At 38.4% G+C, this 22,086-nt stretch overlaps 1 protein-coding gene across 6 annotated transcripts in view; it reads left to right on the top strand.

Annotated features, from left to right (window-relative positions):
* RHBDD1 (rhomboid domain containing 1) overlaps positions 1-22,086 on the top strand; it is a 159,576-nt gene that overhangs the window by 7,175 nt on the left and 130,315 nt on the right. The gene's annotated exons all lie outside the window — the stretch shown is intronic.

Here is a 22,086-nt window from a genome sequence, read left to right as displayed (position 1 = left end):
GGAATGTTTTTCCATTTGTTTGTGTCCTCTCTGATTTCTTTGAGCAGTGGTTTGTAGTTCCCCTTGAAGAGGTCTTTCACTTCCTTGTTGGCTGTATTCCTAGGTATTTTATTTTTGTAGCAATTGTGAATGGGAGTTCATTCGTGATTTGGCTCTCTGCTTGCCTGGTGTTGGTATGTAGGAATGCTAGCATTTTTTGCACATTGATTTTGTATCCTGAGACTTTGCTGAAGTTGCTTATCAGCTTAAGAAGCTTTTGGACTGAGACGATGGGGTTTTCTAGATAAAGGATCATATCATAAGCAGACAAAGATAATTTCATTTCCTCTCCTCCTATTTGAATACCCTTTATTTCCTTCCCTTGTCTGATTGCCCTGGCCAGAACTTCCAATACTGTATTGAGTAGAAGTGGTGAGAGAGGGCATCCTTGTCTTGTGCTGGTTTTCAAGGGGAATGCTTCTAGCTTTTGCCCATTCAGTATTATATTGGCTGAGGGTTTGTCCTATATGGCTCTTATTATTTTGAAATATGTGCCTTTAATACCTAGTTTATTGAGAGCTTTTAGCATGAAGGAACGTTGAATTTTATCGAAGGCCTTTTTTGCATCAATGAGATAATCATGGTTTTTGTCTTTAGTTCTGTTTATGTGGTGAATCACATTTATTGATTGGTGTATGTTGAACCAACCTTGCACCTGGGTGATGAAGCCAACTTGATCATGGTAGATAAGCTTTTTGATGTGCTGCCAGATTTAGTTTGCCAGTATTTTATTGAGGATTTTTGCATTGGTATTCATCAAGGATATTGGCTTGAAGTTTTCTTTTTTGTTTTTCTATCTCTGCCAAGTTTTGGTATCAGGATAATGCTGGCTTCATAGAAGGAGTTAGGGAGGAGTACTTCCTTTCAATTGTTTGGAATAGTTTCAGTAGGAATCGTAACTGCTCTTCTTTGTACCTTGGTAGAATTCAACTGTGAATCCCTCTGGTCTTGGACTTTCTTTGGTTGGCAGGCTATTTGTTACTATCTCAATTTCAGAACTCATTATTAGTCTATTCAGGGATTCAGTTTCTTCCTGGTTCAGTCTTGGGAGGGTGTATGAATCCAGGTATTTAGCCATTTTCTCTAGATTTTCTAGTTTATGTGCATAAAGGTTAGTAGCTAAGTGAGCTCTTAGGGTTTGGGCAGACTTGGTAGATATGGAAAACTCTTCAAATTCATGCTCTGAGAACCAGCTCCAAAAGTTGTTGGTCACATAGTTTCTCAGCACAAGTTTTAAATTCCAGGGAAAGAGGAGTTATTCCAACTTTGGTCACTATCACCTGGGATCAGTATTAGAAATGGCACCCTTGATTAATAGCTGCCCCACCCCCACCCAAAGACCACATCCAATGATAGTGGGAGACAGATTCTTGTTACTGAAAGAATGAAGTATTGATGCTGTGTAGGCAAAAAGCCCTAAGTTGTTACCTATCACCTAATAATTTGTGGCTATCCCATGTGGTTTGTGGTAACATAACTTGTATTTGAAGCGTGGCATGCTTTCCCCTCTTTTGTTGTTGTGCAGGGACAACTTGAGTTACATAAATAATTCACAAACAGTTCCTACACAGAGATTAATTTAAATCAGAGCAGGGAGTGGTGGTAGCTCTTATTTTTTCATTGACGTTAGGTAGACAAAGAAATGGTGCAGAGTAAACCTGAGAATGAAACCACTTAAATCTTCTTGAAGGAGCAATCATGGGATGCTGGCATTGCTGTTCCCTGTGTGCCTCCTGGTTTAAAAGCCTAGGTCTGAAGGGCTGTCAGTTGGAGAACTTTAATGAGCCCTCATTACAGTAAACCTTGTGGTCTCTGAGAGAAGAAACTGGTTTATGATTAATACTGGAAATCATAAATGGTGATGGGATAGAATTGGAGTTGGCACTAATTCACCTAGCAGTGGGGCAAAATTTAAGATCATATACAAAATCTAGTAGTTTCATTTTTTAGCCTTTATTTTTTTGTGTATAAAAATAGTCTAATCATTTCTGTTAATACTATATAACACTTTTAAAAGGTGGAGAAAGAATTTTGCCAGCTGACACTTTTTTTTTCCCTAAAATGGAGGCTCATTAAATTCTCAAATTACTAGAGAATATTGACAGAGATCTTGGTTTGAGGTTTTACATAAAATTTATTTTAATGAAAAAAAATAATATCTGCTTTCAGGTTTCTTCTCTGTATTTGTTATACTTTAAAAAAAAGTATGTGTAAATTAATCACATGATGCAGTTTTAAAAAAATGTAGGGTCACAGAAAGTCTTGGAAAATGCTAATTAGTTATCAAATGCTAATGTTATCAAAAACACTTTAAAACTATTTTAAGCCTTAATTTATTTGTTTATATGGGCGAAACCAGTGTCATGTAACAATTTGTGATTTTGTATGTGTCTGTATACACACACACACACACACACACACACAGACACACATAAAATCCCATTTAATCCTCATGAAACCAAATGAGCCTATGTTACCTTCTTTTACAAGTGAGACTGAAGGTTAACTTTCCTGATGGCACATGGCTGGTGTATGGTAGAGCCAAGGACCATACCTTTAACTGCTGTCCTATACTGCTTATGTTAATATTGCTACCCCGTACATAATTTTGATAAAAAGCACTGGGACATTTCTTTTCCCAAAGCCCATCTCTTTACTCTCAGTTCCCTGACAACTTCTTTATGCTCTGAAACTGTTAAAATGTGTCGTATTATCCATCATCTTGTGCTTCTGTTTGCTGCGAATGTGGCAACAGCTCCTGTATTGCAGCAGTGTGCCCTGTGAAGCTGTTTGTCCTTTATGTCTTAGAGCAGCCTGACAGCCTTTCATGTGGAGTTCAGCAAGATTGCTTTTCATTTAACAAAGCTGAGTGTTGCTTGCTAGGTGAAAAGTAATTAAATGCTTTTAAAGATATATTTGATTAACAGGAAGCTGATCTGTGTAAATTAATTGTAACTGTAATGAAGTCATAGCCTTGTCTTTTGTTATTAACCAGGTAATTGACCAGAAGTTTAGAAGCTTATTGTAACTGACAGTTAGTAGTTTGACCTTGTATGCTGTCTGGAAGTGAAACATGCACAATGAATGTAAATGCAGTTTGTTCACTGAGCTGCATGTGTTGTCAGAACATCTGATTTTGGGTTCTTGTTTTTATTCTTCCATTACCTCTTTGTTGAAATTGGTGGTCAGGATTATATACTCACAGTGAATACTATACTTATTTCTCTTACTGAAAGCATCTGGCCAAGGACAAATGTTGCTTGAGTCCTTGGATAACTATAATCAGACATGAAACTTTGGCACATTTAGGACATTTAGGACATGCAGTCAAGTAAACAAATGCCAAAATTAAATGAATCTCGTTTTCAAAGTCTGTATGAAGGATAGTAAAGCAACTTTTGATAGAGAAATCAGAAAAGGAAAAATAGAAGCATAGTCGATAGAGAATTTATCCCCTCTCATTCTAATTTGTCTAAGAAAATGAAAACCATGTGATATTTTGAATATTTGAGTAGTGAGAACTTCTAACTTTGGTAATTTTGATTAAAGAATGGAAGTGTAGTCCAGGCATGGTGGCTTGTGCTTGTAATCCCAGCACTTTGGGAGGCCCAGGTGGGTGGATCACCTGAGGTCAGGAGTTCAAGACCAGCCTGGCCAACATGGTGAAAACCCATTCCTACTAAAACTACAAAAATTAGCTAGATGTGGTGGTGAGTGCCTGTAGTCCCAGCTACTTGGGAGGCTGAGATAGGAGAATCACTTGAACCTGTGAGGCAGAGGTTGCAGTGAGCTGAGATTGCGCTATTGCACTCCAGCCTGCGCAACAAGAGCAAAACTCCTTCTCAAAAAAAAAAAGAATGGAAATGTAAGAGTAAAACATGGAGAACATGGAGTAGAAGTGGGATAATAATGGTTGACAACCAGCCATTATTAAATGTTTAAAAAATAGGTAAGTACTATGTATGTAAGTAAATATGGTATTTTACCTTCAAAAGTCCTGACCTTTGCTTGTGGAAGTAGTTCTCAGGATTGTAGCTTATGAATTTTTGTCAAGTAGTGGAAGGAGGGTTATCTGAAATTGGATAGAAAGTTGTAACTGCACGTGTGGATAGGTATAGCTCATAATGTACTCCGTGAGCTGGGGAACTGATAGATGTTTGAAATGTATAAAATTGCTCATTTTGTTAATTTCTATACAGTTTGCTTCAGCAGGTTGCAGTTTTCTGCATGCATCAAATGTGAAATTTGTACTTTGCTCAAATTATTCCCTAATATACAAGCTTCATTTGAGCAAATTTTTTCATTTCAAAACAACCATTATAGCAGAGCAGAATGGAGCATACTAATGACTTCTACTTCCCTAAACATTATTGTATTTTATGTCTCTATGGTAATAGCACATCATGCTATTTTCTTCAAATTCCTTTCTTTTATCTATTTTTATCTTTCAAAGCCTGGCTGGGGTGAGGAGACTTCCGTAAGGTCTTCGCTGAATTAGACCGACTTAACATTTCTATATTGACATATATTTTTACATTATTTGCCCATTTCCAAAAAGTATCTGTTTTAGATGACATAAAATAGTAGTAAAGATTGTTGTAAAGAAGGAAAACAACAAACCCAAATGGGTGAGTGGCTCTCAGCAGAGCAAAGCATATTCATTTATTAGGCAAACTTAAGCTTTTTCTAGCTCTGATGGGGTTTTGCATGAGAACCATTGTCTGAATGGTGTTTCACAACACTATGAAGATGATTCTTTGGGTGAGATCTGTGTCAAGGCCTCTCGTATTAAATTAAATCTCTGCAAACGTCATTCTACAAAGGGAAAATGATATGAACTAACCATGCAGCTTTTAGTGATCTGGCAAAACACAGGGATAGTGATCTTTTATACTAGTAATTCTTAAAAGGCAGAAAAGCAGTTTTTGCCTCTCTGTGGCTTCTCTCTCAGAGTAAACCTTGCTTTGCAGGTTAGGGCTTGGGGGTGAAGGAAAGCCAAGCATGGAACGCCTTGCAACCCCCTAACCCCCATAGTCCTCCTAACCAGAATCCTAGCCAGCCAGATGCCTGGCCCTGGTAGGAGAACATTGGAGAAGCTATGGGCGCTTTTGTTCCTCAGCTTCTCTATTTGTATAGAATACATTCTAAGATGAGGAAAATGACATTTGTATGATTGTTACTTTTTTGTTTTTAACTTGATTTTAAAAACTGATTTTTTTTTTTTAGCTGTGACTGTGATAACGATTACTGAAAGAAGTTGGGTATTTGAACATTACTTGGTACTATTCTCTATAGTATTCTATGCTGTATAGATCTACAGATTGACTTGTCCTCAAGAAAACAATTACAATTGATGTAGAGTATAAGTTTTACATAGTGAGATTTTGTTTATTTGAAATGTTTTAAAAATGCATGTATGTTTTGTGTAATGGAAGTCACCACTTACCTTTCTTGGGAAAGACTATTCTTTATGCCAAGATGATGTTCTCCCTAATTTTTTGTAGTCAAAGTGTCATATCTTATTAGAAGACAGTGGGGTTGACTTCTGATCTCAGCTCTGACACATAAAGATCTTGGAAGTCATCATCTGTCACAATAAGAAAAACGTTGGACAAACTGAAAATCAAATACTTTTCTTAGGTCCATCAGGCAATTGAGGTCACAAGTCAAATCACCACCCTGAAATCTGGAGAAAGACTAATATAAAAAATCAGCCAAGATCAACTTACTGGAAGCCACTAAAGGCAGTAACCAGTAGGGACACTTAAATGGCAATTTTGATGAGTTGCTGGAGTCTGAGTGTAGACTAGCTTGAGAATTAAGAACTCTTTTCTGCAGACAAACCGGACCACAGTTTCATTTTAAGGACAGTCTCGGGAGTGAGATTAAAATCACTGCTTATCTGTAAAATCGTTAATAACAATGCCTACTTTATAAAGTTTAGAGATTGAATAGGGTAATTATGTAAAGTTTGAGAGCAGTACTACTACAGATTAGCTAGAAATGTGGTTGTATGTCACTTTGGCTGGTGGTTTGACTTCCTTTTGTATTTTAGAATAACTATAAATCAAGTAGCAAAATGGGATTTCTTTTTCAGTCATTAAAAAAATAGCTGTAATTTATTGAGTGATTACTGCATGCCTGGCGTTATTCTAAGAATTTCAATGCTTCAAGTTATTTAGTTTGTTTAAGAACTTTAGGATCAGATTTAGCTATTATTACTACTCCATTTTACATGGTGGGAAACTGAGGCTTAGATTAAGTGACATGGGCAAGGCCACATAGCTCTTCATGCTAAAGCCAGTCAGTAGGACCAATTTAGTTTCAAGAGTGTATGCTCTCAAACTCCAAGGTATAAGGAAAACACACCATTTGTAAGAGATGATGAAGGTTCCCTGGTGATATCCTGTTGACACCAGTGGAACGAGCGTATGTGCAGGAAGCATTTGGGAGGTTAGTGAGCACTGGCATGGGCAGGGAGCCTGTCAGGAGGGAGGCAGGTCAGGAGCTGGCTTTGAGGATTGGGAAGGAATTGAATGGGCTGATAGAGGCAGGTGTGTGTCTCAGGCTAGGGTGTGATGGTAGCATTGCCCTCAGGCTCTGCTCACATCGTCTTGCCCTTTTAAGGGACATTCCAGCAGGCTTTTAACCTCCAGATTCTGCATTTCTTTGACCAATTGCTTTCTCAGGCAATGCAGAAATGCCAGAGAGCCAGGGCAGACTCCCTTGCCCTGTGGATATAGCACTGAGGCATATCTATATCTATACTAGCTTTCAGAGTTCCCCAGTGAGATTAAGCTCTGGTTATTCACAGTGACAGCTCTTTTGAGAATATATATATATACACATAAACTGTCTCTCTGTCTTTCTCTCTCCATATATATGTGTGTGTGTGTGTGTGTGTGTAAATATATAAATATATATATATTAATTTTTTTATTTTTTAGGTTTTGTCATCCCTGTCTTACTTCCCTACTCCCCAGACAGTGTATTGGTCACCTATCAAATAAATAACTTCCACAGGGACTCTTGTATCAGAGTCTGCTTCTTGGGGAAGCCTGGACTAAGACAGTAATGCACAATAATAATATCAACAGCAAAGAGCTGCATTTGTTAAGAGCATGCTAACTGAATCTCTACTGACCTGTTTTACAGATTGGGAAACAAGACATAGGTTCATGAGATAATTTGCACAAGGTAACTAACACAATAAATAGACTAGCCAAGTAGTCTTGAGTCAAGAATGGTTTGATTGTAGTCAGCCATCTTAACCACCTCTTGGCACTGAGCAAACACCTAAAGACAAACATGATCTGATTGGGAAAGTAGTTGTAGGAGTGTAATAGAAAATAAGGTTAAGTACTCAGTGTTTTAAGTTTAATTTCTGTGGTTTCAGAGAAGTATTTTAGCAAGGGTTCTCTATCCTACCATTACAACAGTGTACAAAGGGTTTCATTCTTTTAAAATTGCTTGGGTTGGATTTAAGAAATTAGAATAACCCTAGTTAATCTGGAGTTTTGAATTTGTTTTTCCCAGTTGGGAAAACACAGAACAGCAAAACCTCCCTGCCCTTCTAAGGTGGTGTCATCCTGGTCTCGAATGTGGACATGCAGGATTCTAGGTGGGGTCTATAGGGAAGATAACCTTACACTATCCTCCTTTCCAGAAGTTTTAATCCAAAACAGAGTGATTTTTAAGAGGCTCTGTGCACATGCATGATTTTCTGAGGTCCCTTATAGATTCCAGTGAGATTGTGTGAAATCCACCCAGCAAATGGGCAATAGTAAATGGATAAAAGTGTTTGTATGCATAAAAGGACTCCTATCTGCTACAGAATCTTCTGTGAGACTTCTTTGGTGACCATAGGAAAAGGAAAGCTGAGGTAGTTGGGTGCAAATCTTACGTGTGTTTTTCTAAATCTACGTCCTTAATCACCCAAGGGAGTTGAAGCATTGTCTCCTCTCTGCTTATGTTCAGGAAATAAAGCAACTTAACCCCTTTGAAAAAAGTTACAATAAATGTGCCCTATGCCTTTTTTAAAAAATCTTTTTTTCTGAGCCTAATAACTTTGCCTCACCTGTGGAAGATGGTCAGTATGTTATTTGTTTTGGGTCCCAGTGATGACCTTGTTAACATTTAGCCTCTTCCAGGAAGGAAGAAGCTAAACTTTTTTCCATCAGGGAGAATTGATAAATTCCTCTCCGTTTCTCTCTCTGTGTTTCCATGTCTCTTTCTCCATCTGTGTCTCTACATTTGGGTGTGTGTGTTGTGGGTTCCAAACACATCCCCAAATGCAGAAACACAGATGGAGAAAGATTTTCAATCTTAAGACTAGAATTGTGGCCGAGGCGGGTGGATCACGAGGTCAAGAGATCGAGACCATCCTGGTCAACATAGTGAAATCCCGTCTCTACTAAAAATACAAAAAATTAGCTGGGCACGGTGGCATGTGCCTGTAATCCCAGCTATTTGGGAGGCTGAGGCAGGAGAATTGCCTGAACCCAGGAGGCGGAGGTTGCGGTGAGCCAAGATCGCACCATTGCACTCCAGCCTGGGTAACAAGAGCGAAACTCTGTCTCAAACAAACAAACAAACAAAAAAGACTAGAAGTAGACTTTCTGAGCTCTGTGTGTGACAGAGCAACTTGATGATCCAACTGAGCCTAAATAAACCAGTCATTCAGGAGGTTGATGACCTTGTGTATCTGAGACTGCAAAACTAGGAGACGAGTCAAGATAAGTAGAACCAGGACAGCTGGCAAAAGTAGAGGTGGAAGCATCACCTCTCTGGGGAATAGGGCCTCCAGTTATTTTTTATTGTGTTTGCTTTTTTTAACCTCAAGTTTCCAAATTGCCTGGGGATCCCCTGCACCTTGCTCACCACTACCAAAGTTTTATCTTTTCCTCTCACTTTGACAAAAGTCCCTAGTCCCTTGGAATGAATGAACTGTAACTCTTAGGCCTTCACTCTGTGCAATTTAGTTAAACTGACACATGAGCCTTTTTGTTGTTGTTGAAAGTAGTTTAGAGCATTTTATAAATTTGCAGTTCCCTTCCTCAGCCTTTTGCCTTTACCTGAAACCAACACGTATTTAGTTCCTTTGGACTTTTTACCCTCAGCAGCCAGACTTCAGTGTAGTAAAGCTGGGTGTTTGTTGTGGTGGGGTTGGCGGCTTTTTGTTGGCTTGTTTTATCTTTTTAGTTCTTCAGCCGGTCTATCCTCCTCCTCAGTGGCAAGGCCAGTGCAGTTGCTGAAGTCTTTTGTTTAGCCATGTGTACTTTCTACCCTGCCATATTTCCTCTTCGGTGAAATTGATCTCACCTTTCCATAAACACTCTGAATCAATCTTACTGCTGCTGGAATTTTGTTGAATCCCTAGGATTGAACTGATATCAAGTCCTGACTTGACAGTTTCTTCTGATGATTCTATTTATTGTCTTGAACATGCATTTCTGTGGCTTAGAATAGATGATTTTATCATTTGAAATCACTTTCCCATAGTTAATGTAAACTTCCCTTTTTATAGCTACCACCTTAGTTTTGCCACAGTAATTTTTGTGTTTACAAAAATAAATTTTATAAAAATATCGGTGTGCAATGGCTCCAGAAATTCTGGTGACTCTAGAATACCTAAAGTGATGGTATAAGGATGTGGAGCCTTTGGGAAGTTATTAGATCATGAGAGTGGACCCCTCATGAATTGGATTAGTATGCTTATGAAAGGGACCCCAGAGGCCAGATGCCTTTAATCCCAGCACTCTAGGAGGCCAAGGTAGGTGGATCACCTTAGATCAGGAGTTCCAGACCAGCCTGGCCAACCATGGTGAAACCCCATCTCTACTGAAAATTCAAACAATTAGCCAGGTATGGTGGTAGGCACCTGAAATTCCAGCTACTCGGGAGGCTAAGGCAAGAGAATCACTTGAATCCAGAAGGTGGACGTTACAGTGAGGTGAGATTGTGCCATTGCCCTCCAGCCTGGGCAACGAGGGCAAAACTCCATCTCAAAACAAACAAAAAAAAAGTTGAGGGGACTCCAGAGAGCGGTCTTGCTCTCTTTCTACCATGTGAGCATATAACAAAAGCAGTTCACAATCCATAAGAGGGACCTCACCAGAACCCAACCATTGTAGTACCCTGATGTCACACTTGCAGCCTCCAGAACTGTGAGAAATAAATTTCTATAGTTTATAATCATCCTGTCTATGATACTTAGTTATAGCAGCCTGAACTAAGACAGTTGCCAGAAACAATATCGAACTCAAAATTTATTGCTCTACCTTGTCTCTTTTAGTAAGATCTTATTTTTTAAATTTTGTTAATTTTATTTTATTTTTAGAGACAGGGTCTCACTCTGTTGCCTGCTATGATAGCTCACCACAGCCTCAAAGTCCTAGGCTCAAGCAATCCTCCTGCCTCAGCCTCCTAAGTACCTAGGACTGTAGGTGTGTACTACTGTACCTGACTAACTTTCTAATTTTCTGTAGAGATGAGATCTTGCTGTATTGCCCAGGCTAGTCTTGAATTCCTGGCCTCAAGCAATCCTCCTAAATAGTCCTTACAAAGTACTGGGGTTATAGGTGAGAGCCACTGAGCCAAGCCTGCAGATTTTCTTTCTTAAAATAAAGGAAAGCCTTTTGCTAAATGATAAGTATTGAAATCTTCACACTTGTAATCACTTTTTTCTCATTATTAAATTTTAATTAAAATTTACACTGCATATTACAGATGTGGCTGAGCTAAAATAAAGCATTGTTTTGGTCCCTTTTAGTACTTTTAAAACATTCAAACTTCATCTTATCCTCCAGGAAGCATTTATGTGAAAGAAAAGTAACTGACATCTCTTCTAAAGGTTCCTAGTCTAGTGACTTAAGTTAAAAAATATTGGCCATGAAGCAGAACATTGAACTATTTCCTGGCATTCCTCTAGATCACAGCCTAGAATTTTAGAAGATTTTTCTTTAACTACTTATAGCCATTTGAGGCATCTGTTACATGCTGTGGAAGTGTAGAATGTGGAACTTGGGCTTTCTTGACTGATGGGCAGGCCGAGCTGCTGGGGCCTCTCACAGGCATAGAGGCCACCATAAGGTCACAGCTATGAGTCAGGAAACTGCCAGACTTCACAGTGGAGCAGCACCGTCTGGGTGGAAGAGCTGAGTTTGGGTGCTTATACTCCAGCATCTGGGCATCGTCAGTTTGGTTTCTTTATCAATGTAATAAAAAAAGTGGAATTTCTGTCTGTCTTTCATAGTTTGACACGAAAACTGCTGGAAGGCCTTTTGCTAAATTGGGCACAAGATGTATGGGATGCGTGTGAAATTCACTTTGGTCACCTCTGGTGGTGAGAGAGTCCATGTGACTGCCCATCTGTGGGAATGGCCTTGCTTATTAAGCACCTTGGACAGAGAAAGTGAAGGCCTGAAATTTCAACATTTCCAGAAAGTCTGACGGGCCGGAGCTCCATGGACGTACATCTCGCGTGGGCAACTCTACAGAGTGCTTTAGAATGGGCAGCTGGACAGTTAAGTGATTTTCTTGGCAAGTGGTGGGTAGACCAGCTAGTGGATAAGGTAGAACTAATTTTGTCTGCACAGGATTGTGAGAATTAAGTGAAATGAAGCAAATTATATATGATTACTTTTAAACTATAATTGCATAAAAGTTATTAGGAGTTATGTAAATATTGTAAGGCGTTGATTCCTAGAATAAATAGCTTGAAGTTGATCAGATGATGTTGATAAAGATTTAATATCTACTAATATTCATATAGTACTTACTGTGTTTCAAGAATTATCCTAAGTGTTTTAATTGTATGACTCATCAACAACTCTATGAGGTGGTCCTCATTATTACTTAGTGTCTGTTTTATAAATGAGGAGGCTGAGGTAGAGATTGATTAAGAACTTACCTAAGGGCCGGGCATGGTGGTTCACACCTGTAATTCCAGCACTTTGGGATGCCAAGGCGGTCGGATCATCCAAAGTTAGGAGTTCCAGACCAGTCTGGCCAACATGGTGAAACCCTGTCTGTACTAAAAAATACAAAAATTAGCTGGGTATGGTGGTGTGCAACTATAATCCCAGCTACTCAGGAGGCTGAGGCAGGAGAATTGCTTGAACCCGGGATGTGGAGGTTGCAGTGAACCAAGATTGCACCACTGCATACCAGCCTGGATGACAGAGTGAGACTTATTTTCAAACATTAAAAAAAAAAAAAAAAAGAGAGAAAGAACTTACCTAAGATCGTGTAGTTCCCAAGCATTAAGTCAGGATTTGAACCAAGTCATTTGACTCCAGAGTCCATTCCATTAATTATGACACTATTCATCATTTCTTTTTTCTACTTAAAGATATTTTTTTCCATAAAGGGTATCACTATCTGAAACACTATTCAGTGTTGTAACCATGAATATAGAAAGCCATTAGGTGGATTGTGGGAGGGGCATAACATGATGAAATTGGATTCTAAGCAAACTGAGTCAGGTCCTGTGTAAGTAGAGTAGGGGAAGAGTATAAGGTGATAAAGGCCCGATTTCTGTTGAGTTCTTTCAGCATATAACACATGCTTTTAGTAATGGCTTATCTCTCTGGAACATTATTCTTATGTCTGTTTAGTGGTCTTAAATCCTTACTCCTCAAAGGTCACATATTTTACCTATACATGCCTTCCACGTGGGTGGAATTGATACTAAAGGTAGGCTATTACAAAGGACAACTGGACATTATCCCACTAAGGGATCAGAAATTTGTGTTCATATTAATCTGGGAAGATGGTGTATGAAGGAATAAAGGAAGGAGGAGCTTTTATGTCTTAAGAACTCTAGGTTTGAGCCTGGGTATGGTGGCTCACACCTGTAATCTCAATATTTTGGAAGGCCAAAGCAAAGGGTTGCTTGAAACAAGGAGCTCAAGACCAGCCTGGACAACACAGCAAGACCCCGTCTCTACAAAAAATAAAAAATAGCTGGGTGTGGTGACACTTGCCTGTAGTCCCAGCTACTTGCGAGGCTGTGGTGGGAGGATCACTTGAGCCCAGGAATTCAAGGCTGTTTTGAGCTATGATTGCACCACTGCACTCCAGCCTGGCAGCAGAATGAGACCCTGTCTCTAAAAAACAAAAAACCCTCTAGATTTGATAAAGTCAAAAAGATATAGCCAGTTGTCATTAGAGAGATAGTCTAATGGTGTGTCAAGCTGGGTGAGACAGTTTCTTAATATGGTTATAACAATAAAGTGTATGAAGTTGGAGAACCGTTGTATTAAAGGTCTTAGTAGCCTTCAAAAGGAGAAAATACTCTCAGTTCCCAATTTCTTCTGGAATAGAGTCTAAGTTATAGATATTTCCATGAATAGATGCTGAAATATAATTACTGAGAGAGTGTCACAGTAGTCATAATGACTAGATTCCCATTACCTTCCTAATATAATTTGATTCTAGTTTTCATTTTTTATTCATGAAATCAGTTTTTATTCATTTGATTGTCTTCATTTCTTTCTATCTCTGCCATTAATGTGAAGGAAGAAAACAGAGATCCCTACTCTAATGTCCTCTGATTTTATCATTGATATAGCTCTGGAAGCCATTTAACAGATTTAGATGACCGGAAAAAAATATCATTTATGTGCAACTAGTCATCAAATAATTATGCTGTCTAACCAAGGTTCCACACTATACCCCCTGGACTCCCTATTTACTAATCGACTGAGGTAGAATATGCATCCTGGTAAATTGAACATGGTGTAATGATGTGAAGCCATACCATCTGCTATTACATTAAACATTTAAATATTAAATTTTAAAAGCACAATTTACATGTTATTCAAACAACTATGTTTTGCATATAGCAAAGCTTTTTGAAATACATTCATGTATTTGAAAAGAGAAAACAGATTACTTTGCAAGTATTCAGTTAATAAATTCTTGCTTTTCACTAAATGCAGATGTTATACCATTTTCATATTTTCAGTAATATCTTGAAAATCTGCATTTCGTAATTGAATTCTCTTGGAACCGAAGGAAGCTAAAGCTTTTAAGAAAAATTATGCTAAGAAGTTTTGCTGGAAAAGCAAATAATTTTTTTGTTATTGTGTTGGACGAAAAAGTTCTCAGTTTTTGGCTCTGCAATAACAATAACAAGTGGAGCAAACAGTTTCATAAGTTTGGACTAGAAAAGCTATGAATGAACAAGATTCCTGAGAGAGTTACAGGGGTGGGAAGAAAAGCTCAAGTTCAGTTTATCCCTAGAGAAAGTTGACTGTGATGAAACAAAATAAGAGAAAAAAAAATGCATCTAGTGTTTCTGTATATTTTGACCAAGTTAATGTGCTATTTGTGATGCACTAATTTGCTGTCTAGCTCTGTAATTAAAACAGAGGAAGTTTTTATGTTTAATATAGATAATTTGCTATTTTCATAGCATTTTTGCTTTGTTTGCAGTAGTAAAACACACTAACCCTGTTTTTTTCTAAATAATTGTACAGAATTTGCAGTTAAATGTGTTGACCTAAGCAATAATCTTGCCATCGAAGTACATTTGCATTCCCTTCCAGCATATTATAGCACAGGGGGATGGTGGGGCTGCAGTCTACGGTTTAACCAGGATAGGTTTTTTTGTGGTTTCACCTTTCTTGAGATTTCTCTTGACCTGAGCTTGTTAAATAATTTTCTTTAGAAAGAGTGTGTGTGTGTGTGTGTGTGTGTGTGTGTGTGTGTGTGTTTGGGTACATGTGTGCTTGTCTGTGTGCCTGTGAACGTGTGTGTTTATATTGTATTTGAAGCAATGAAAATCTAAGCATTTTCTCAGTATCATGAGTCATTATGGAAATGAAAATCAGTATTACTTCACATCCACCAGGATGGCAACAGTAAAAAAGATGGATAAGTACAAGTATTGTTGAGGATGTGGTGAAACTGGAACCCTTGTACACTGCTGAAGGGAATGTAAATGGTGTAGAAATTTGGAAAACAATCTGGCATTTACTCAGAAAGTTAAACATAGAGTCACTGTATGAATCAGCAATTTCACTCTTAGGTATATACCCCAGAGAACTGAAAACATATGTTCATAAAAAATTGTACATGCCATAACATTAGGAGAAATACCTAATGTAGGTGATGGGGGAATGGAGGCAGCAAACCACCATGGCATGTGTATACCTATGTAACAATCCTGCAAGATCTGCACATGTACTCTAGAACTTGAATTAAAAACAATTGTACATGAATGTTTATAGCAGCATTATTTATTATAACTAGAAAGGAAAAACAACTGAAATGCCAATCAGCTGATGAATGGATGAACAAAACATGGTATATTCACACAATGGAATATTATTTGACTGTAAAAAGAAACAAAGTAGCAATACTTGCTGCAACATGGATGAACTATGAAAGCATTATGCTAAGGGGAAGAAGCCAAATACAAAGGGCTACATATTGTGTGACTTAATTTATATCAAATGTCCAGAATAGGCAAATTCATAGGGACAGAAAGTATGAATAGATTAATTGTTGCCAGGCACTAGGTGGGGAGTGACTGACTGCTAATGGGTATGGGGTCTTTTTGAGGTCATGAAAATTCTAGAATTAGATATGTACAACCTTGTGAATATACTAAAAAACATTGAATTGTATTCTTTAAGATTGAATTTTATGATACGTGAGTTATATTTCAGCTTTTTAAATATGAATGCTAAATCCCATTTATGCCTATTGTTCCATTATTGGAACACTAAGCTTGTGGGAGTTATTTATATCTTGCTCAAGGTCATCGCCAAGGTCTGATTTTTCACAAAAAAAATTTGCAACCTCCGGCATAAATGGATTAAGCATCTGGAAGATCAGGTATTAGCAAAGTACGGAGTGTGAGTGATAAGAGGGCTCTGATAAATACTTGCCAAATGGCTTGAACAAACCTTAATTTTCCCTTATTTCTTAGAGCATATACTTCAAATATTCGAAACTGTTAAATGAAACTTATCAATGGCGTGAAAGTAGCGCTAATGACACAGCATTCATCTATCTCAATTATATAGTGACAGACTTCTTGAGTCTTAAAGGGAAAAAAAAGCATACAATTTAAGAATGTTTTAGTGGATATTTTTGGAATTTGTTATACTTTTAGTAATATGGACGTCTCAATCTTCTGAACAGCATTTGATTACTCCTATTAAAACTTTGTAGTTCCTGTCTTTCTTGTGAAATTAATTTGGTTGGTAGCAGACACCAAATTGGGAATAGAATTTATAACTGATATATTCTTGCAATTTAATGGTCTCAATTCTTATTGAACATTTAAATCTGGAAATTGAGATATATACTGCCTTAGTAAATGATAACAATGAAATATTTTCTGCTTTGTAAGTAGAATTGAAAATCACTGTAATTAGTTTCTTTTCCCTTTTTACTCCTTTCTCTTCCCCTTGAGACACATTGGTTTCCCAAGTTATGAGTTCAGTTTCTTTTGTTTGTTCTAGCAGCTTAGTCTTTCTTATAACATACCTGTTAAATTTTTAATTTCTCATTAAAAGTAAATATGGCTAATTTTCCTACCAATATTTCAAGAAATCTTCCATTTCTCTCTGTCACAGCCTTGATATAGTACTGTCTAGTCTACATTATTGCATAATTAAAATGCGATTTTTTTGTCAAATAGTTCTGGCAAAGCAACTTATCAATATATTTTTAAATGAGTAAGATATTTATTTCTATAATGTTGAGATTAACGTTATAAATACTGTTGTGGACCTAAAAACACTAAGTGGAATAATATGTATAGTGCTACGGGCAAAGTTGTTACAGGTGCAGGAAAAATACTTAAAGATGAACATATCATAGGTATTCAGACCTTCTTAATCAGTTTCGTTTATCATATAATGTAGATACATTAAAAATATACTAATCTTGGGTCACTTGAGAAATACAGTTGGCCCTCCGTATCCATGGATTCTGTATCTATGAATTCAACCAACTACAGATTGAAAATATTTGGGAGGGGAGGGGTGGGAAATGGACGATTGCATTGGTACTGAACATGTACACACTTTTTTCTTTTCATTATTACATAACAATACAATAAAACAACAATTTGTATAGAAGTTACATTGTATTAGATATTATAAGTTACCTAGAGATCTGAAGTATATGGGAGGGTGTGCATAGTTTATATGTTTTATATAAGGGACTTGAGCATCCATTGATTTTGGTATGTGTTGGATGAAGGTCCTGGAACCAATCTTCCATGGATACCCAGGGACGAGTACGTTTACTTAAGTATGGACCATATGCCAGTCACTGTGTATTCGTGGTGATCCTATGGTGGATCTGGGTATTGTTGGTGATCAAAATGGATAAGGTTATTCCTGCCCTCGGCCATTTATACTGTAATCCCAGAGCTACTGATATGGGAGGCTTGAGATGAGACCATAGCGGTGGGCAGGGGAACTGGTGATATAAGCATACAGTTATGGGAAAGAGTTTGGACTTACTCTTGCTGCAATGGCAAGCCATCAAAGGCTTACTTCTGGGGAGTCCAACTTCAGTTTTATAAAAGATTACTCTAAGCAATGGTGGAAATAGTTAGTGGGCATCAGAGGAGAAGCAGGGAATTCAGTTGGTTGGATTTTATAGTAATCAGGCAAGTTATGATGGTGACCCAGACTAGAGTAGTGGCCCTAGAGCTAGAAAGAAGTAGATTGATAAAAACTATTTAGAAGAATTAATAAAATTTGATGGATAGGATTTGGGTGTAGCAGGGTGAGAAGGTTAAGGTTGAAGGACATGTCAAGGATCTTTCTACGACTTAGACTTTGACTTGAACAACTGGATAGATGGAGATGCCGTATCCTGAGGTGGTGAGCATGAGAGGAGGAGCTGATCTGGAAGGGACAGTTCAGTGTTCAGTTTGGGGCATGTTGAGTCTGATGGTAGGGTATGTTTGTAAGGTAAGGGAGCATAGGGACTGCCCTTTCTTAAACTCTGGTAACTGTCTTGTGGTCTGGATACCAGTTAGAATACATAAACCACTTCCAAAACCCAACAGATTTTACAGGTATTCAGTTCACAGATAAGTTGCTATAATTGATGATGCCTCTGTGGTCTTTCAGAGAGTGCAGCACTCTAAAAATTTCTGTGGGTATTATCTGATAGGCAAGACATTAACAATATTCCTTTTATAGTCAGTGCTCTCTTATTATGGTCTTTCTTCCTTGGTGTTCCTAGAACTGTGCCTCCCTGGGCCACATGGTCAGGTTACAGATTTAATCTTTACCTGAGTCAGTTGGATATTCTAAGTTGTCTTGTGACAGGCTACATCCCTCACCTTGGGTGGCTGACTTGGTAACTGATTAGGAAGGAAACTACTCTACAGTTGTTATGAACTAGAACTGATTTGTCTTTGCTACTTAAAACTCAAAACGTATGTTCTACCTACACTGACACGCTAAGTGGCCTTTGTTTATGAAGGTTGAGCCCCAAAGATATGCACTTATCACATTGGCTATGGTTATATCTCCTTTCACATTAAGTATGTATTCATTGAGAAGTCAAGCCATACAATTTTACTTCTTTTTCGATTTCCTGTGGACAATGTTTTTATTTCCTTCATCAAATAGAAGTAGGCCATTTAGGGGCTGAGAATATAAGTGTTTTGTTATTTGCTGTGACTCCAGTGCACTTGGTAAATATTTATCGAATAGATGAGTGAAATGACACTTGGTAAATATTTATCAAATAGATGAGTGAAAGGAGGAATGGCTGAACTGTTGTTCTATAAGAAAGGATAATTCAGTTTTCAGAAAGCAAGACATCAGGCAGACTTTATTTTCCTCTAAGATTATGTACCTGAAAACTGCTGAGAAATCAAAGCTGAAAAATAGAAATGTGGGAATCATCCTGATAAAAAGAATTATAAAAATCATGAAAGTGGAAGCCCTTGAGTGTGTGCAGGAGAGAGTAGGGATAGAGCAGAAGTGAGCGGCAGAGAAATGGATTGGAAGGAGGATGGAAGCCTCAGGAGAGCAAGGCGTCCCATGGAAGCAGGAGGAGTCAACAGAGGAGAGCTGGGAGGTGCGAAGGGATCCAGACAGAAAGACACCTTTGCATTTGGCCAGAAATAACTTAGGAAAGTGTGATCAGAACCTGGGACACAATGTGAAGTAAGACTGAGAATTCTGTTCTTTTATCTATGCTCTTCATCACTAATGATTCTAATTGAGGGGCAGCTTTTTCTGAAGCAAAAATGTAATTAGTTTTGAATTTCTGCTACATAGAGCCCAGTGTCATAAGACACTGTTGGCAATGGTATTGAATGGTTTATTTTGTGATTTCTTTTAAGTGGATGATTTATTGATCAATGATCAAGGCCAGTTTTTTCATTGTTCCTATGAAAGGTAATAATGTTTGATATGTATAATATACATATTTATGTGTGTGCGCACACACATGTGTGCACACATATTGATAAATTTAGGAGAATTGCAAAAAAGTCACAGTAGGTAGAAAGTTGAACATTGACATGAGTTCTAATGTGAAAAATATAAATGTTAGTAGAGACCGGGTTTCACTATGTTGGTTAGGCTGGTCTCGAACTCCTGACGTCAGGTGATCCGTCTGCCTCAGCCTCCCAAAGTGCTGGGATTACAGGTGTGAGCCACTGCGCCTGGCCTCATGTTGAAATCTGATCCCTAGTATTGGAAATAGAGCCTAATGGGAGGTGTTTGGATAAATAACATTTATCCAAAGTTATGGGAGCATTTCAGTTTAAATTTCATTAAATTTTCTAGCTCATAAGAATTCCTCAGAGCTACAGTAATAAAAATATAGAAGCTTGGGTTGTGCTAATACAAGGAGTTGTGCCAATAATATGTGTGTGCATGCACTTGTGTATATATGGCTAATTTGTGTGTGTGTGTGTGTGTGTGTGTATGCATACACACATATATACGTATGCGTAACTTTTTTCTGGACATTGCTTTGGTGTGATGTTGATAATAAGAATTCATATAGGGGCATAGGAGTACATTTGAGTCTTTTAGGATGTTACCATTTGCAAAGGAATTAATTCTCACATAAGTGAGTTTACTTTATAGAAATGAAAGTAGTAGCTACTGTTTATTCTAACTGTTTTATTCCAAGCATGTTACAGTAATCCTGGGAAGGAGGTTTAATAATTCTTAATTTAAAGCAAAGAAATTGAAGTTCAGAAAGTTTAAGTGATTTGCCCTAGGTCACAGAGCTAGAAAATTAGAAAATCCTGCCCCCTTTTCACTTTAAAGCTCATGCATTGTCCAGTGTGCAGTCCATATTAGAATCCTTGGGGTATAGGAGTGAGTTACCTGTTTGGTTTGGGTCAGGTAGTCTCCATAGAGAAAACAGAAACATTAGATGAGAACTTTTTCAACATTTTGCCCCTAATCTATTTAATATCCACAGATACACCTAATTTTTTTTTTCTGTTAAGAGGAAAAGACTCTTCCCTCCAAGCATTGATTCTTTTTTTTTTTAATCTCTTGCATCTTTAATCTGTGTCTCTGGCTGCATCTCTTCCATTACTAGCTTCTTTTCATGAGCATAAACCAGTCTTTCCCTGTCTTGAGTCCATTTAGGATTGCTATAAAGAAATACCTGCATCTGAGTAATTTATAAAGAAAAGACGTCTATTTAGCTCACGGTTCTGCTGGCTATAAAGTTCAAAATTAAGCATCTGGTGGGAGCATCAGGCCACTTCCACTTGCAGTAGAAGGCAAAGGGGAGCTGACATGTGCAGAGATCATGTGGTGAGAGAGGAAGAAAGGAAGTGGGGAGGTGCCAGTCTCTTTTAACAACCAGTGCTGGCAGGAACTAATAAGGGTGAGAACTCACTCACCCTTGACCTCAGGGAGGGCGTTCATCTTTTCGTGAGGGATACTCCCCCATGACCCAAACACCTCCCATTAGGCTCTATTTTCAATACTGGGATCAGATTTCAACATGAGGCCTGGTGCGGTGGCTCACGCCTAGAATCCCAGCACTTAGGGAGGCTGAGGCAGACAGATAATCTGAGGTCAGGAGTTCCAGACCAGCCTGACCAACATGATGAAACTCCGTCTCTATTAAAAATACAAAAATGAGCCAGGTATGATGGCACATGCCTGTAATCCCAGCTACTCAGGAGTCTGAGGCACAAGAATCACTTGAACCCAGGAGGTAGTGGTTGCAGTGAGCCAAGATCATGCCACTGCACTCCAGCCTAAGTGACCAAGCAAAAAAAGAAAAAAAATTCAACATGAGGTTTTGGAGGGATAAACACCTAAACCATAGCACTCCCAAAGGTAGTAATTCCTGTATTAGTAATTGCTGCCTAACAAACCACTCCAAAGCTCAGTGAAGTAAACCAAGTACCATTTATCTAGCTCACTGTTTTGTGGGTCAGCAAATTAGACTGGGCTCAGCTGGAATCACTTATGCACGTGTGGTCAGCTAGACAGCTTCCCTTCTGGGGTGGTAGCTGACTAGTGGCCAGGACCATCAGGGTGACTGGAGTCTGTGCCTTTCTTACATTACCCAGCAGGCTGGCCTAAACTTGTTCACATGGTTGCTTAAGATGGTTTCTAGAGAGAGAAGCCTATAAATCATCTTAAAGTGTAGGCTGGGAGCTCATGTGGTATCCCTTCCTCCACATCCTGTTAGCCAAAGCGTGTCACAATGCCAGCCCAGGTCCAGCAGCATGGAGAAGTGGGCTAGTAGGCCATGGAACTTCTCATTGTCATTAACCCCAGATCACCCTTGAAGACCATAGTCAGATCACCACCTCAGGCTGTGTTGTGTGCCTGTGCTCTGGGTTCTGTCTCTTATGCATTTGGAACATTGTGTGGTGGCTGTTGGTTTATTTCTTGGTGGAAAGTGAGCCTCTTAAAAACAAGGTCTGTGTTTCAATCCAGGATTTGGCTTGTCGTAGGTAACTAAAAGCGTAAGTTGTTGTGAAAATAGAGTTCAGACAGTTGATATCTGGCAGCATGGAAATTGGGATTAAAGGTAATGTATGCTTGTGTCTTAAAACTTGTTGAT

This window comes from Aotus nancymaae, unplaced genomic scaffold (assembly GCF_030222135.1).
Source record: "Aotus nancymaae isolate 86718 unplaced genomic scaffold, 86718_ANA_hifiasm-v0.15.2.pri h1tg000008l, whole genome shotgun sequence".
Classification (NCBI taxonomy): domain Eukaryota; kingdom Metazoa; phylum Chordata; class Mammalia; order Primates; family Aotidae; genus Aotus; species Aotus nancymaae.
The sequence above is the reverse complement of the archived record's forward strand: the minus strand, read 5'-3'. Positions and strand labels throughout refer to the sequence as shown.